This window comes from Stegostoma tigrinum, chromosome 4, assembly GCF_030684315.1.
Source record: "Stegostoma tigrinum isolate sSteTig4 chromosome 4, sSteTig4.hap1, whole genome shotgun sequence".
In the NCBI taxonomy this organism is placed as follows: Eukaryota; Metazoa; Chordata; class Chondrichthyes; order Orectolobiformes; family Stegostomatidae; genus Stegostoma; species Stegostoma tigrinum.
Window position 1 is genome coordinate 28,176,671 of NC_081357.1, and position 18,594 is coordinate 28,195,264.

Consider the following 18,594-nt stretch of genomic DNA (forward strand, 5'->3'; position numbering starts at 1 on the left):
ATGTACAACCATCCATTTCTTCGGGGACCAAGAATTGGGACGGGGGTTGAGGGGGGATGGGGGAGTGGAGGTGGGGTGCACAATTGCCCAGCAGTATTATTGCTGCACTGTTAATCCACAGACCCAGATAATGTTTTGGGGACCGAGTCAGACAGTGGAATTTGGATTCAACAAAAAAAATCTGGAATTAGGAATTACTATTGCCAGTTGATGGAAAAGCCCATCAGGTTCACTAATGTCCTTTCGGCAAGAAAACTGCCATCCTTACCTGATCTGGCCTACATGTGACTGCAGACCGACAGCAATGTGACTGACTCTCAACTGCTCTCTGGGCAATTAGGGATGGGCCATAAACGCTGCCAGGCCAGTGATGGCCTCATTTCATGAATGAATAAAGAGAAAAAAAAGTTTTGGGAACAAGATACATATAAGGAACCATATATAGATAAAGAGTCAGAGTCTTTATTTTTAAAATTCACTTATCGTTCATGGGTATCACTGGCTGACCAGCATTTCTTGCCAATGTATAGTTGCCCTTGAGAAGGTGGTGGTGAGCTGCCTTCTTAAACTGCTGCAGTCCATGTACTATAGGTTGACTCACAATGTCCTTAAGGAAGGCAATTCCAGGATTTTCACCAAGCTACAGTGAAGGAACAGCAATATATTTCCATCTCAGTTTAGTGAATGGCTTGGGGGGAACTTGCCGGTGTTGGTAATCCCATGTATGTGCTGCCCAAATGGCTGTGGGTTTGAAAGGTGATGTCTGAGGATCTTGGTGATCTTTTTACAATGCATCTTACGGATAGTACACACTGCTGCTACTGAACTTCTGTGGTGGATGGAGTGGGTGCTTGGTGATGCGATGCCAGTCAATTGGGTTGCATTCTCCTGGATGGTGTCAAGCTTCCTGAGTGTTGTTGGAGCTGTAATCATCTAGGCAAGTCAAGAGTATTCCATTACTGTGCCGTGCAGATGGCGAACATACTTTGGGGAGTCAGGAGGTAAGTTACTTGTTCCAGTATTCTCTTGCAGCTACTATGTCCAGTTGTGTTTCTGGTCAATGGTAAACCCCAAGATGTTAATATTTGAGGGTTCAGAGATGGCTATGATGGCTATGCCATGAAATATTGAGGGACGAAGCTTAGATTCTCTCTTGTTAGAGAGAGTCATTGCCTGGCATTTCTATGGCACAAATGTTACTTGCCACTTGTCATCCTAAATCTGGATATTGTGCTTCAGTACCTGAGGAGTCATGAATGGTGCTGAACACTGTGCAGTCATCAGTGAATATACCTACTTCTGACCTTATGATGGAGGGAAAGTCATTGATGAAGAAGCTAAGATGGTTGGACGAAGCACTGCTGCCCTGAAGAACTTTACGAAGAGCTGACCTGAAGCTGAGATTGCCAATCCATAACAACCATAATTATCTTCCAATGTGCCGGGTATGACTCCAACCAGCAGAGTGTTCTCTCCCAATTCCATTGAGTCCATTTTGCTAGGGCTCCTTGATGCCACACCCAAACAAATGTAGCCTTCATGTCAAGAGCAATCACTCTCCCCTCACCTGGAATCAGCTCTCTTCTCCATGTTTGAACCAAACTAAGTGTCAATGAGAAGGTTATATCTAAGTAGGTGCTGTTTGACAGCACTTTTGACGGCACCTTCCATCACTTTGCCATAAGATATAGCAGCAGAATTAGGCCATTCAGCTCCACCATTTCAATTTCGCTGATATGCTTCTCAAATGCATTACCTTGCCTTCTTCCTGTAACTTTTGATTCCCTTACTAATCAAAAACCTATCTATCTCCGTCTTGAATGTATTCAATGACTTGGCCTCCAAAGCAATCTGCTGCAATGATTTCCACAGATTCACCACCCTCTGGCTGAAGAAATTCCTCCTCATCTCAGTTCCAAAGGATCAGTTATTCACTCTAAGTCTGTGCCTTTGGGTCCTTGTCTCTCCTACAAGTGGAAATATATTCAAACTGTTCATTTTAAAGAGGTATCTCAGCATTCTATGAGTTTCAGTCAGATTCCCCTACGTCCTTCTAAACTCCTTTGAGTACAACTGCTCATCATATGACAAGCCCTACATATGTGCGATAACAAAGTGTGGAGCTGGATGAACACAGCAGGCCAAGCAGCATCTTAGGAGATGCTGCTTGGCCTTCTGTGTTCATCCAGCTCCACACTTTGTTATCTCAGATTCTCCAGCATCTGCAGTTCCCATTACCCCTACATATGTGGGATCATTCTTGTAAACCTCCTCTAGACCTCTCCAACATCAGCACATTCTTCTTAGATAAGCGGCCCAAAACAGCTCACAATATTCCAAATGCAATCTGCCCAGAAACTTATACAACCTCAGCAGTACGTCCCTGCTCTTATGTTCCATTCCTCTTGAAATGAACGCTGACACTACATTTGCCTTCCTAACTGCCAGCTGAACTTGCATGTTAACCTTAACAGAATCCTGAAAGAGGACTCCTAAGTCCCTTTGTGCTTCAGATTTCTCACATTGTATTCCATCTGCCACATCTTTGGCTGCTCTCTTAGCCTGTCAAAGTCCTTCTGCAGCCTTCCTAGAGCACCAGTCTTCAATACTATTGCTGGAATGTTGACAGGGCCAATAAACTTTGCAGTACCCATTGTCTCCAACCATTTCTTGACATCACATAGAATGAATCAAATTGGCTGAAGACTGGTATCTGCGGTACTGGGATCACTGAAAGAAGCCAAAATGGATCATCCACTTGGCACTTCTGGCTGAAGATTGCTGTGAATGCTTCAGCCTTATCTTTTGCACTGATGTGGATGCGGATGTTTTAGGATGGGAATATTTATGGACCCTCTTCCTCCACTGAGTTGTTTAATTGTCCAGCACCATTCACGACTGGATGTGGCAGGACTATAGAGTTTAGAGCTGATCATTGTTTGTGGGCACACTTAGGTCTGTCCATCACTTTTTGCTTATACTGTTTGGCACGTTCATAGTCCTGTTTGGTAGCTTTATCAGTTTTAGGTAAACCTGGTGCTGCTCCTGGCATACCCTCTCGTACTCTCCATTGAACTAGGATTAGTCTGCTGATTTGACGGTTGAGTGGGTAAATAGTGGCCATGAGTTTGCAGATTTTATTGGAGTGAAATTCTGCTGCTGTTGATGGTCCACAGCGCTTCATGGGTGCTCAGTCTTGAGTTGCTACATCCATGTAAAGTCTGTCACATTTAGCATAGCGATAGTGCCACATAACGCAATGGAGGGTATTCTTAATGTGAAGGTGGGATTTCATCACCACAAGGACTGTACAGCAGATACTTTTACCAATTCTATCGTGCATGCATCTGCAGCTGTCAGATTGTTAAGGATGAGCTCAAATATATTTATTCCTCTTTTTGTCCCCTTTCCCTCACTACCTGCCGCAGATCCAGTCTAGCAGCGTATGTCCTTTAGGAGCCAACCAGCTCGATCAGCAGTGCTGCTGCTGAGACACTCATGGTAGTGGAAATTGAAATTCCCCACTCAGAGTACATTATGCACCCTCTCCACTCTCTGTGCTTCCTCTGAGTGCTGTTCAGCATGGAAGATTACTGATACATTAGCCAAGAGAGGATGGCATGTGATAATCTGCAGGACATTTCCTTGCCAATTTTTAACCTGATGTCATGAGTTTTTTATGTGGTCTGGAGTCAATGTTGAGGGCTCACAGAGTAACTCCCTCACAACTGTAAACCACTGTGTCACCAATGCTGCTGGGTCTGTCCTGGGCATATCTGGGAATGTTGATGGTGCTGTCTGCGACATTGCCTGCAAGGCATGATTCCCTAAGTATGACTACATCAGGCTATTAGAGATAATGGGAACTGCAGATGCTGGAGAATCCAAGATAATAAAATGAGAGGCTGGATGAACACAGCAGGCCAAGCAGCATCTCAAGAGCACAAAAGCTGACGTTTCGTGACTGGACCCTTCATCAGAGAGGGGGATAGGGTGAGGGTTTTGGAATAAATAGGGAGAGAGGGGGAGGCGGACCGAAGATGGAGAGAAAAGAAGATAGGTGGAGACAGTATAGGTGGGGAGGTAGGGAGGGGATAGGTCAGTCCAGGGAAGACGGGCAGGTCAAGGAGGTGGGATGAGGTTAGTAGGTAGATGGGGGTGCGGCTTGGGGTGGGAGGAAGGGATGGGTGAGAGGAAGAAGGCTTGGGGTGAGAGGAAGGGATGGGTGAGAGGAAGAATGTGGTATACTGCATCCACTGTACCCGGTGTGGCTTCCTCTACATTGGGGAAACCAAGCGGAGGCTTGGGGATGGCTTTGCAGAACACCTCCGCTCAGTTCGCAACAAACAACTGCACCTCCCAGTCGCAAACCATTTCCACTCCCCCTCCCATTCTTTAGATGACATGTCCATCATGGGCCTCCTGCAGTGCCACAATGATGCCACCCGAAGGTTGCAAGAACAGCAACTCATATTCCGCTTGGGAACCCTGCAGCCTAATGGTATCAATGTGGACTTCACCAGTTTCAAAATCTCCCCTTCCCCCACCGCATCCCAAAACCAGCCCAGTTCGTCCCCTCCCCCCACTGCACCACACAACCAGCCCAGCTCTTCCCCTCCACCCACTGCATCCCAAAACCAGTCCAACCTGTCTCTGCCTCCCTAACCTGTTCTTCCTCTCACCCATCCCTTCCTCCCACCCCAAGCCGCACCTCCATCTACCTACTAACCTCATCCCACCTCCTTGACCTGTCCGTTTTCCCTGGACTGACCTATCCCCTCCCTACCTCCCCACCTATACTCTCTTTTCTTCTTATCTTCTTTTCTCTCCATCTTCGGTCCGCCTCCCCCTCTCTCCTTATTTATTCCAGAACCCTCACCCCATCCCCCTCTCTGATGAAGGGTCCAGGCCCGAAACGTCAGCTTTTGTGTTCCTGAGATGCTGCTTGGCCTGCTGTGTTCATCCAGCCTCACATTTTATTATCTTACATCAGGCTATTGTTTGACTAGGCTGTGAGACAGGTCTCTCAATTTTGGCACTAGTACCAAGATGCTCCTAAGGAGGACTTTGCAAGGGCTGTTTCTCCCATTGTCTATTCTGGGGCATAGGTCAATGCCAGATGGTCTGCCCAGTTTCATTTCTTTTTTTGAGACTTTCTAGAAATTGTGATTTGCTGGGCTAGTTCTGAGGACAATTACCCACCGCAAAGTGGTTGCCTTTTAACTACTTTCTGCAATGGCTGAACAAGCCACTCAGTTAAAGGCAACTGGGGATTGGTGACAAATGACTTGACAGTAATGTCCACATCCTAAGCAAGAATAAAGAAAGGTCAATAATGCATGATTTAAGCATATTCCCAGGGCAAACATTTTATTATGCCGCTAACAGATTGTTGGTGATATGACAAAGATAGCACTCGCTAGGATTTAGTAAGCCAGTTTTACTATTTAGTTCTGCTATTTAGTCTGCCAGGTAGCCACTTCATATCGATTTATATATCTCTGTTTCAAGTTGAATGGTAGAGTAGACTAGAGAGGCCAAATGACCTTTACCTGCTCCTATTACCTGTGTTCCTCTCAGTGATGTTGCCATTAGCAGTTTAGGCGGATGAAATAATTAGCACCATTTCGAACTATCACCTGGACTTTCAGCTACTGGGACTTCTGATCATTTTGTCATAAAATCCTCAGAGCAAAAGGTCATAAAGCAATTAAAATTAAAACTGCCTTAAGTAGTGATCCCAGAAAGAGTTGCCTTCTTATGACAGACGTTGCCTAACAAGATACGAAAATATTGTCCAGACCCGAATCACTGGCACAGTGTATAATGTAAACACAGAAACGTCATCTCTATCCATCTGTGAGAGAAAAAAAAGACAACTCTGAAGGAAATTCAATTTGATTGAGAAGGGGCTGTAAAAATTGCAAACTGGTGGTAAAGCCATAGCCCATTGCCTCAAAGATGACCACAGAATGCCCCATCTATTGTCAAGAGGTGGTGAGATCTCCCATCAGCTCAATCACAGAATGCCAGAATACAGAAGAAAACAAGTTTGTCTATCATGCCAGTGGTGGATAGTGATTGGTTATGACCATGTTGGAAAACTTCCTTTCAAAATAGAATTTAAAGCAGAAATTTCTGCATCCCTTAGATGGACCGGTAACAATGAACAGTTTCACACTGATCCTGTAGGTTAGTTCTGCTCCAGGGGGAGCTTCATGGATACGGGGCAGAGTGTTGCAATGAGGAAAATGGAGAAGAATGTCAATATTATGACACAGCCCTGCTGGTCCTCAGTTTGCTCTCGTACTGGGTCTGTGATGGAATAGGCTGGTGCGGATCATGGTTTGCAAGTCATTGAGAAGGAGATGGAAAATGGTGATGAATTTCTGTGGGCAGTCAGTTTTGTGGAGGATATTCCAAAATCACAAGACAGGCGACAAAGGTAAAGGCCTTTGTGAGATGAAAGACAAGTCATGTACAGAGTTTGCTGCTGTCCCTGCCCTTTTCTTGGATTTGTTATGTGCTGACAATTATGTCTATCTCCCATGCCATGCCAGGGGCAGGTGACTGCTAGACCAGCCATTGGCTAATCTGCCCTGCCATTTCCATCAACCAATTAATTTTACCTGGCTACTGACAGGTGGCTCATCAACTTGATATTCCAGGTCATAATGTTTACTGTGATCAGATAGACCTTTGAGAGGAATTTGTGCTGTCCTGTTTCTCTTGAAGACGGGGGATGCTGTAAATCTGGTGCCAAGGTATCTGATCCATGGAAAACAAAGTAAATAGCTTCGAGATAAGGTGAACTGCAGATGCTGGAGAATCCAAGATAATAAAGTGTGAAGCTGGATGAACACAGCAGGCCAAGCAGCATCTCAGGAGCACAAAAACTTATGTTTCGGGCCTAGACCTTTCATCAGAGAGGGGGATGGGGTGAGGGTTCTGGAATAAATAGGGAGAGAGGGGGAGGCGGACTGAAGATAGAGAGAAAAGAAGATAGGTGACAAGAGAGTTGCAGTGGGAGTGATTCCCTGAGGTTGGTCCGGAGGGAGGAGGGTAACTTCTTCAGGTTAGGCATCCCTGGAAGAGGCTTTGCAGTGAGGTTAAAATTGTATCAGAGATAATGGGAACTGCAGATGCTGGAGAATCCAAGATAATAAAGTGTGAAGCTGGATGAACACAGCAGGCCAAGCAACATCTCAGGAGCACAAAAGCTGACGTTTCGGGCCTAGACCCTTCATCAGAGAGGGGGATGAGGTGAGGGTTCTGGAATAAATAGGGAGAGAGGGGGTGGCAGACCAAAGATGGAGAGAAAAGAAGATAGGTGACAAGAGAGTTGCAGCGGGAGAGAGATTCCCTGAGGTTGGTCCGGAGGGTCAATGGCCTGAAACGTCAGCTTTTGTGCTCCTGAGATGCTGCTTGGCCTGCTGTGTTCATCCAGCTTCACACTTTATTATCTTAAATAGCTTTGAGTTTTGTTTAAATTAGACAAAAGAAGCATGGGTGGGTTGAGACAGGCTCTCACAAACCCAAGGTTTTAGTTTTTGAAGTTATTGAAGTTGGGGTTTGAAGTTGAAGCTGCTGGATACAACTGTCTCTCTCCTGCTGCAAAAAGCTAGTGTTCTCTCAGTTGCTAGATTAATTTTGTTGGTGTTCCTTCTCCTGGACTGTAAGGGAATTCCGTTTTGCTGAAATTGCTTTTGCCATGAGATCATGGTATATTGATGAGTTGTAGTTAAAATAGATAGTTTGTTGAATATTTTGATAGAGTTAAAATTACAGCTTTTTTTTGTTTGTGTTTTAACTGTGGTTTAAGAATTTGCCTTCAGCCTAGAAATTTGACTATCGAATCGCATCTGCAAATCAGCACCTTACACTTAAGGTAACAGTTAGGGTCGAGGCTATCTCCTTGATATGTTTTGAGGGAGTTTGGTCTGGTCCTTAACACTTATATCCTGGGAAGATTTCTAGGTTCAACCATCTTCAGTTTCTTCACCAAAGACATTCCATCATGAGGTCTAAAGTAGGCAGGCTAACTGATGATTGCGAGATAACAAGGTGTAGAGCTGGATGAGCACAGCAGGCCAAGCAGCATCAGAGGAGCAGGAAGGTTGATGTTTCGGGCCTAGACCCTTCTTCAGATTTTCTTGTACAAGGTTCAATTCCATGTATGACTCCTCAAATACTGAAGCAGTCTATCCAGATCAAAGAGGTTTGTTTGCTTTCAATCTGATCCACCAACTCCTTTCACTATCACTGCACAACAGCAGAACTGTGTAGCATTTACAAGATGCACTGCATCAACCCACTCAGATTCCTTCGATAGCACCTTTGAAATCTGTAACCTCAATCAAGTAGATGGATAAAGACAGCAAATGGCTTGGAGGAATGCCTTGGAGTACCCTCCAAGCCATTTAATCTCCTGACTTGGAACCATATCACCAATCCTTTACTGTCCCTGGGTCAAAAACCTGAAAATCCCTACCTAAAAACACTGTAGATGTCCATATATGACATGGGCTGCTGCAGATCAAGAACGTGTCTCACTATATTTTCTAAAAGGCACATAGGGATGGGCAAAAAAATCTTAGCCTAGCTCGTGTTGTCACAGCCCAGGAAAGAGTAAAAAAATGGAAGGAGATTGACTCAACTGCTTTCATCATAAACACAAGCTCTTATGAGCCATGAAATTGCAAACCTCAAGTAGCTCAATGATAATGAACGGTTACTCCATAGAAGGAGACCATTGCATTTATGTATCTTATCTGGTTAGCTTGGATAGTTGCTTTGTGATATAGATTGATGCCAACTGCACCAGCTGAGGGTTACTGCTTCTGAAGCTCTCCTCTTGCCTGAGGTGTGGTGACCCTCAGGTTGAACCACAACCAGTCATCTCTCCCTAATTAGAAAGCAGCCCTACTGTTTGGTGTGACTGTGGCAACTTTGCTTTTCATCTTTACCTTTAACTGTCTCCAAGAACAGTTTACCAAATCCCCCAGTGTATTCTGCACAGCCTTTCACATCTTTTCTCTCCAAGCAGCGGTTCAATTGTGTTGAAAACCATGACTGTAACTGCTTCCGCCACATTCTCAGGAAGTACATTCCAAATCCCAACACTCGTTGCATAATAGTGATAATGGGAACTGCAGCTGCTGGAGAATCCAAGGTAACAAAGTGTGGAGCTGGATGAACACAGCAGGCCAAGCAGCATCTCAGGAGCATAAAAGGTGACATTTCGGGCCTAGACCCTTCATCAGAGAGGTTGCATAAAGATGATTTCCACTAGTCACTGCTGTCTCTTCTAGAAGACACCTTAAATCAGTACCATCTGGTTCTCAATCCTTCTGCTGATGGGAACAGTTTCTAACAAATTTCCTCCTAATTGTCTCATCTTCAAGGATAAACTTGTCTGTCAAAAGTGCTGTCAGCTATCTGGACATTTAACCCAAAAATAATTTTACCAACAATAATATTACAAACTCTTATTCCTGCTATACTTAATATTCACCATTAGTTAATGTTGACAGAATGATCTATTGCCAATGAAACCTCACCTAATAATTTTGTTAAGTAATCATCCTTCTGATTTGCTATTCAAACTGTTACTTTCATTTTCAGTCACGATTTTTGCACCCAACTATAATTTTAAATTGTGCTTTTGTAACCAGTTTCAGTTATCTAACATCTCCCTGAGTGATTATCATATAAAAGTTAACCCAATAACCCAGTAATAGGAAGTCTAATCAAGGATTGAACTAAGATTTATCTAAAATTTAATCAAAATTTAAGATCAGTACGCCAAGCAAATATGAATAGCCTTAATCCAGTTCTGAATGATCAAAAGAAACTATCTAAAATTAGTTATTTCAAAGCGAGTGGTGTAAATAAAACTAAAGATGTCTACCAGTCTACCCAGGGCACCAGTTAGACCACACTGGAATACTGTGAACAATTTTAATTCCCTTGTCTAAGGAAAGATATGGAGGTGGTTCAGACAGGGTTCACTAGGTTGATTCTGGGCATGGAAGGATATTCTAATGTCGAGATGATCAATGCATTGGGCCTGCACTCACTACAGTTTGGACAAATTAAAGCAGACCTTACTATAGGATTCTTAGGGGCTTGACAGGGTAGATGCAGAGCGATGGCAAGAACTGCATATGCTGGAGTCAGAGATAACAAAGTGCGGAGCTAGAGGAACACAGCAGGCCAGGCAGCATCAGAGGAACAGGAAAGTTGATGTTTTGGGTCGGGACCCTTCTTCAGAAAAATAAATAGATGCAGTGAGGGTGGGGACGGGGTGGGGGGGGCGTGGTCACACATCTTAGACAAAGAAGAGGATTTTTTTTCTTTCAGACAGTAGTGAATCTGTGGAATTCTTTACCCTACAGGGCTGTTGAGGCATTAAGTATATTCAAGGGTAAGAAAGACAAATTTCTCATCAGTAAGGGAATCATGGGCTATGGGGAAAAGGCAGAAAAATGGAGTTGACGATTATCAGATCTCATGATCACATCGAATTACAGAGCTGATTTAATGAGCTGAGTATTCGACAACTGCTCATTTATGTAAATGATTTGGATGTGGACATAGAATACGTGGCTGGAATATTTTGAAATATTTTTGAAATTTTTAGAATTCTCCTATCTCCTCAGTTATCAGCAACCCCTATAAACAGGCAGTGTCATATTTTGATGGACATCTGCCTCTCTGTTTGCAGATCACGCCAAAATTGGAGATGTAGTGGACAGTGAAGAAGATTATCTCAGTGTACAATGAGACCTTAATCAGTGGGCCAATGGACGAAGGAATGGCAGATGGAGTTTAATTTAGATAAATGTGAGTGTTATATTTTGGTAAGGCAAATCCAAATAGGACTTATACAGTTAATGGTTTGGGCCTGGGAAGCTATGCCAAGCAAAGAAACCGAAGGGTGCAGGTGCATAGTTCTTCGAAAGTGGAGTCACAGGTAGACAGCGTAGTGAAGAAGGCATTTGGCATGCTTGCCTTCATTGGTTAGTGCATTGAGTATAGGAGTTGGGACGTCATGTTGTGGCTGTACAGGACATTGCTTAGGCCACTGCATTCAATTCTGGTCTCCCTGCTATAGGAAAGATGTTGTTAAACTTGAAAGGGTTCAGAAAAACTCAAAGGAATGTTGTCAGTATTGGAAGGTTTGAGCCAAAGGGAGAGGATTATTGGTCTGGAGCTTTTTTCCCTGGGGTTGGAGCCTGAGGGGCGGCCTTCTAGAGGTTTATAAATCATGGTGCATGGAGGCTCATGGATAGGGTGATAACCAAGGTCTTTTTTCCCAGGGTATGGTAGTTCAAATCTAGAGGGTTTAGGTTTAAGGGGCAACTTTTTCACACAGAGGGTGGTGTGTATATGGAACAAGTTGCCAGAGGACGTGGTAGAGGCAGGTACAATGATAGCATTTAAAAGATATCTGGATGGGTGCATGAATAGGAAGAGTTTAGAGAGATATGGGTTAAATGCTGGCAAATGGGTCAACATCATTTTAGGATATCTGCTCAGCAAAGACAAGTTAGACCATCTTCTGCAGTCCTTACTATCTCCTGGACCAAAGGAGCTGTTTCTGTGCCATATAACTCTATGACTCTATGCTTCTATGTCTTATGGTCTTTTGAGTTGACAAGGCTCATCAAGATGATGTCTGTGTGTAAGAAATAAAAGAGAAATGGAAACATAATTTCAAAAGAGGACACTCCTCCATTTTCCAGTCAAGTATTCTCTAAAGTTGTTTGACTACAATTCCACAAGCATTGTATAGGAGGCTTTTAGTTGTAAATGAGCCTAGATAATAGGTATCAAGAAGCTACGTCACTGCCAAAGAATACATCACAGTGGAGACATGTCATGTCAGATACAGCAATTTCACATTGACAAATGCATCAGACTGCCATTAGTGCAGTGATTTAAACCCAGCTATCTAAGATCTAGAACAGAATAATGATTCCAATGGCTCATTGTGGTTGAGATAGATTTGGCATTGTGGTGTTTGTGATGAAGGTTTGTAAGGAAGCCAATGCAAGTTGTTTATATCAGTATTGCACTGTCGGCTGCACTGAAACTAGTTAAATAGACTACAATAAACTTTACACACCCATGTTTCTGCTGACATCTGTGCACATGCCACTGCTGAATTTCTAAATATTTTAGATATTTTTGTGATATCAGTTGAAGTTGTTGGGGCAGTAGGTAGAAAACATTACCACCAACGCAGATTGCATCTGTATTTTGAATCAAGGGAAATTTGAGGTCACCCATCACAGAGGTCAATCTTGTGCTTGGGAAAGCAAGACTTTATTTCCATTTCTAATCTTATTTATATGACACAGTTGTGCAGCTGACAGGAGCTGTGTGCTAGGTGAGCAAATGTTCAACTAAAACTGGTCTGTTATACAACGAGGTGCAAAGTGGGTTTTTTTGCTTTAATTTCTGGTGGCTGGAATATTTTGAAATGGGGTCAGACTTCTTAAGAATTCGCCTATCTCCTCAGTTACCAGCACCTCCTGTAACCAGGTACTGTTACATTTTGATGGACATCTGCCTCTCTGGTTCCTCATCAACTGCCTGTGGAACATCTGCGGGTCTAAACAATCCGAGGCAAGGAGCAATTTCCCTCATGGAAGGCAGCAAAGCTGAGGTAAATCCTATCCGTTCACGCACCATTTAAGAACCCTCTCCAAAACCTTGAGAGGTACTGGCCCTGTGTTCTGTGCAGTTTAACAACATACAGATGGTGGATTCACCCAGGGCACCAACAATAACAAAAATAATACGAGTGAAAGATGTCAGAGACAGGTAGAACTGCAGATGCTGGAGTCAGAGAAAACAGTGTGGAGCTGGAGGAACACAGCAGGCCGGGCAGCATCAGAAGAGCAGGAAGTTTGACTGAAACCTCATTTTTCCTGCTCCTCTGATGCTGCCTGACTTGCTGTGTTCCTCCAGCCCCACACTGTGTTGTCCGAGTAAAATATGTGTTCTGTTTCATTGTTGTTGATAAAGTTAACGAAGAAGTGACAAGTAGGGCTTTAAATAGATCAAATTAACTTTTTTTTTCAAAATAAAATCTCCTGTTGTAGCTGGCCAACATTTCCTGGATGTTTGAGCAAATGAATGCAGAGCGAGAATCCACAGATAGATTCAGGATATTGCACAGCCTTACTCTCACTCCGGGAATTATACCCAGCCCAGAGTGAAAAGGAAGTGTAAGTGTATCCGTAACTCCGCCTACAGCATTACTCCCTCTGTGCTCTCATTTCCACATTTACACTCCCCATGCTGTGAATACTCGGCGGCTTCCAACCCATTGTATCCTCACTTCCATTCTCCTGCACATTTCAGTCTCTCCCCTTCATTTGCAGGTCAAACCAATCGAAGGATCTCTCTGATGTTTATTTCCTCCCTTCTCGCCAACTTTGTCTCCTCTCTCATCCCCTGTCGTTATATGTTTTTCAAAAAAAAAATACAAACCAGGAACAAAACATTGTGTTCAGGAGGACCCGGGTCAGAGTGACAGCAAAATCAGACCAACAGCTGAACTGAGCCCGAGGTTTAGTGTAGGAACAGTGACTTGCTACAGTACCCAATCTGCACTGCTCTTACTCCCGGCGAGCAATCTGGTTTTAAACTGCTTTGTGCTTCATTTTTTCACGCCTAAGAGTGAAATTATAAAAGTAATGATTGTGGCCACTGCATGCCGCTAATTCTGTGTTGCTTCTTTCCCTGTGCTCATTTCTTACCCCCCCCCACCCACCGTTGCCCAATTCCTTTTTCTTGCTCTGTTCCCCACTCCCTTGGCCTCCTCTCCCCCTTCTCACCCTCTGTGCTCACCACTCATGTTGTCCTTTCGGCCCTTATTCCTTTTTCTCTCACACTCTTGTCTCCCCATTCTTTTTTTCTGCTATCCACCCCCACCCTCCTTTAGCCCATTAGATTATGAGCAAGTTAGACAGAGGGGAGCCCATCGATGTGATCTATTTGGATTTCCAGAAGGCCAGTGACAAGGTGCCACAGAGGATGATACTAAATGAGAGCCCATGGTGTCGTGGACAAATACTGACATGTATAGAGGATTGGCTGACTGACAGAATCATAGGATCTCTACAATGTGAAAGCAGGCCATTCAACCCATTGAGTCGATACCAACCCTCCAAAGAGCATCCCAGCCAACCTAATCCCCCATGCTAAACTTTGTAACCAGGTATGTCCCATGGCTAATCCACCCAGCCTGCACTACATTGGACATTATGGGCAATTTACTAAGGCCAATCCACCTAACCTGCATATAGATCATAGATTATAAAATCCCTATAGTGTAGAAACAGGCCCTTTGGTCCAGCAAGTCCACACCGACCCTCAGAGCACCCACCCAAACCCATCCCTCTATAACCCACCTAATCTACATGTCCCTGAGCACAATGGGGAATTTAGCATGGCCAATCCACCTAGCCTGCAAACATCTGGACTGCGGGAGGAAACTAGAGCACCTGGAGGAAACCCACGTAAACATGGGGAAAATGTGCAAACTCCACACTGACAGTCGCCCGAGAGTGGAGTTGAAGCCGCGTCTCTGGCGCTGTGAGACAGCACATCTTTGGACTGCAGGAAGAAACCCACACAGACACAGGGAGGATGCATGAACTCCACACAGACAGTCGCCCAAGGGTGAACAGAGTGTGATACAGATAGTTTTGTTATAACGTGTGTTTTGTTAACACAAGTTGGCAGTAACCTGATTGATGGAGGCTGTTTGGATATCACGAGCTTTCTGCTGTACACATATAGCAATTTTCTATAGCAATTTCCCTGTAACAATTTTCTATAGTAAGAGGTCACTCAAGAATGTTATTGCATTAAAGGAGAACTACTATATAGCCATCTTTTTCAGAGCGGCAGTCAGTGTCTAGTGGAGTTACTCAGCAATCAATGTTCAGTATGCAAGTTATACACTAACAATCTGGACGATGGACTGAGGACATCATTACTAAACTTGCAGGTGATGCAAATAAAGGTGAAAGAACTAGTAGTGTTGAGGAATTGCAGAGGCAACAGAAGGACTTCTGTCCAACCCATTGTATCCTCACTTCCGTTCTCCTGCACATTTCAGTCTCTCCCCTTCATTTGCAGGTCAAACCAATCGAAGGATCTCTCTGATGTTTATTTCCTCCCTTCTCACCAACTTTGTCTCCTCTCTCATCCCCTGTCATTATATGTTTTTCTAAAAAAAAATACAAACCAGGAACAAAACATTGGACAGGCAATGAGAGTGGGCAAAGAAGTGGCAGATGGAACACATTGTGGGAAAGTATTAGATTATGCACTTAGGGAGGAAGAAGAGAGGAGTAAACTATTTTCTACATGGGAAAAGGTTTGTAAATCTGAAGTACAAAGGGACTTAGCGTTCCAAGTTGAGGATTCTCTTAAGGTTAACATGCAGATTCAGTTGGCGGTTAAGATGTTAGCATTTATTTCAAGTGGGCAAGATTGCAAGAGCAGAGGTGTACTACTGAGGCTCTATATAAGGCTCTGGTCAGACAACATTTGAAATATTACGAGCAATTTTGGGCTCAATATCTAAAAAGGGATGTGCTGAGAGACCCCAGAGGAGGTTTAAAAGAATGACCCTGAGGATGAAGGGTTTCTCAAATGCGAAGCGGTTGAGGACTCTGGGTCGGTACTTGGAGTTTAGAAGGATGAGGAGGGTGAGGTTATTGACTTACTTCCCAAGCTGGCTTGTTTTTGTTAGGTGACACCTTCACTGGAGCCTCCAATGAAGTGGCGTTGTTCTACTCCACTTGGAATTTAAACTGTCCGATCCATTACAGTAAGTACTGTCATTCCCGGTTTTGATCTGTATGGGTTTGTATGTGGGGTCCAATTCTACATGTTTGTTGATTGAAGAATGGGTGGAGGACAATGCCTCTAGGAATTCCCGTGCGTGTCTATGTTTGGTTTTGGCTCCTGTGGTTACCTTGTCCCAGTTAAACTGATGGCCTTCATTGTCTCAGTGGACAGATATTAAGGAGAGTTCATTGTGCTGTTTTGCTGCTCGCTGATGTTTGTGTATTCTGGTGGCTAGTTTCCTTCCTGTCTGTCCGATGTCATGTTGATGGCGTTGCATGGTATTTTGTAAACCACGTTCGTTCTGCATGTTGTGGGAATGCAGTCTTTAATCCTTGTAAGCGTTTGTTGTAGAGTGGGTGTGGGCTTGTGGGGGCCACCCTGATTCCTACTGGTCTTAGGAGTCTTGTCGTCAGTTCCGATACATCCGGATGAGGAAGGTTTTGCGGAAAATTATGAATACTGAGAGGCCTGGACAGCGTGGACATAGATAATAAAATGTGAGGCTGGATGAACACAGCAGGCCCAGCAGCATCTCAGGAGCACAAAAGCTGACGTTTCAGGCCTAGACCCTTCATCAGAGAGGGGGATGGGGTGAGGGTTCTGGAATAAATAGGGAGAGAGGGGGACGCGGACCGAAGATGGAGAGAAAAGAAGATAGGTGGAGAGGAGAGTATAGGTGGGGAGGTAGGGAGGGGATAGGTCAGTCCAGGGAAGACGGACAGGTCAAGGAGATGGGATGAGGTTAGTAGGTAGGAGATGGAGGTGCGGCTTGGGGTGGGAGGAAGGGATGAGTGAGAGGAAGAACAGGTTAGGGAGGCAGAGACAGGTTGGACTGGTTTTGGGATGCAGTGGGTGGAGGGGAAGAGCTGGGCTGGTTGTGTGGTGCAGTGGGGGCAAGGGACGAACTGGGCTGGTTTTGGGATGCGGTGGGGGAAGGGGAGATTTTGAAGCTGGTGAAGTCCACATTGATACCATTGGGCTGCAGGGTTCCCAAGCGGAATATGAGTTGCTGTTCCTGTAACCTTCGGGTGGCATCATTGTGGCACTGCAGGAGGCCCATGATGGACATGTCATCTAAAGAATGGGAGGGGGAGTGGAAATGGTTTGCGACTGGGAGGTGCTGTTGTTTATTGCGAACCGAGCGGAGGTGTTCTGCAAAGCGGTCCCCAAGCCTCCGCTTGGTTTCCCCAATGTAGAGGAAGCCACACCGGGTACAGTGGATGCAGTATACCACATTGGCAGATGTGCACGTGAACCTCTGCTTAATGTGGAAAGTCATCTTTGGGCCTGGGATAGGGGTGAGGGAGGAGGTGTGGGGGCAAGTGTAGCATTTCCTGCAGTTGCAGGGGAAGGTGCCGGGTGTGGTGGGGTTGGTGGGCAGTGTGGAGCGAACAAGGGAGTCACGGAGAGAGTGGTCTCTCCGGAAAGCAGACAGGGGTGGGGATGGAAAAATGTCTTGGGTGGTGGGGTTGGATTGTAGATGGCGGAAGTTGATGCGTTGTATCCGGAGATTGGTGGGGTGGTGTGTGAGAACGAAGGGGATCCTCTTAGGGTGGTTGTGGCGGGGGTGGGGTGTGAGGGATGTGTTGCGGGAAATGCGGGAGACGCGGTCAAGGGTGTTCTCGACCACTGTGGGGGGAAAGTTGCGGTCCTTGAAGAACTTGGACATCTGGGATGTGCGGGGGTGGAATGCCTCATCCTGGGAGCAGATGCAGCGGAGGCGGAGGAATTGGGAATAGGGGATGGAATTTTTGCAGGAGTGTGGGTGGGAGGAGGTGTATTCTAGGTAGCTGTGGGAGTCGGTGGGCTTGAAATGGACATCAGTTACAAGCTGGTTACCTGAGATGGAGGTTGAGAGATCCAGGAAGGTGAGGGATGTGCTGGAGATGGCCCAGGTGAACTGAAGGTTGCGGTGGAAGGTGTTGGTGAAGTGGATGAACTGTTCGAGCTCCTCTGGGGAGCAAGAGGCGGCGCCGATACAGTCATCAATGTAACGGAGGAAGAGGTGGGGTTTGGGGCCTGCGTAGGTGCGGAAGAGGGACTGTTCCACATAACCTACAAAGAGGCAGGCATAGCTGGGGCCCATGCGGGTGCCCATGGCCACCCCCTTAGTCTGTAGGAAGTGGGAGGAATCGAAAGAGAAGTTGTTGAGGGTGAGGACGAGTTCGGCCAGGCGGATGAGGGTGTCGGTGTAGGGGGACTGGTCGGGCCTGCGGGACAGGAAGAAGCGGAGGGCCTTGAGGCCATCTGCATGCGGAATGCAGGTGTATAGGGACTGGACGTCCATGGTGAAATTGAGGTGTTGGGGGCCAGGGAATTGGAAGTCTTGGAGGAGGTGGAGGGCATGGGTGGTGTCACAGACGTAGGTGGGGAGTTCCTGGACCAAAGGGGAGAAAATGGAGTCCAGATAGGTGGAGATGAGTTTGGTGGGGCAGGAGCAGGCTGAGATGATGGGTCAACCAGGGCAGGCAGGTTTGTGGATTTTGGGAAGGAGATAGAAACAGGCTGTGCGGGGTTGGGAGAACAATGAGGTTGGAGGCTGTGGGTGGGAGGTCCCCTGAGGTGATGAGGTCATGAATGGTGTTGGAGGTGATGGTTTGGTGCTCGGGTGTGGGGTCATGATCGAGGGGGCGTTAGGAGGTGGTGTCGGAGAGTTGGCGTCTGGCCTCGGCGATGTAGAGGTCAGTGCGCCATACTACCACTACGCCACCCTTGTCT

At 45.5% G+C, this 18,594-nt stretch overlaps 1 long non-coding RNA gene across 1 annotated transcript in view; it reads right to left on the minus strand.

Moving 5' to 3' along the window:
- Positions 1-18,594, minus strand: part of LOC132209539 (uncharacterized) — a 138,177-nt gene that overhangs the window by 86,175 nt on the left and 33,408 nt on the right. The window lies entirely within an intron of this gene.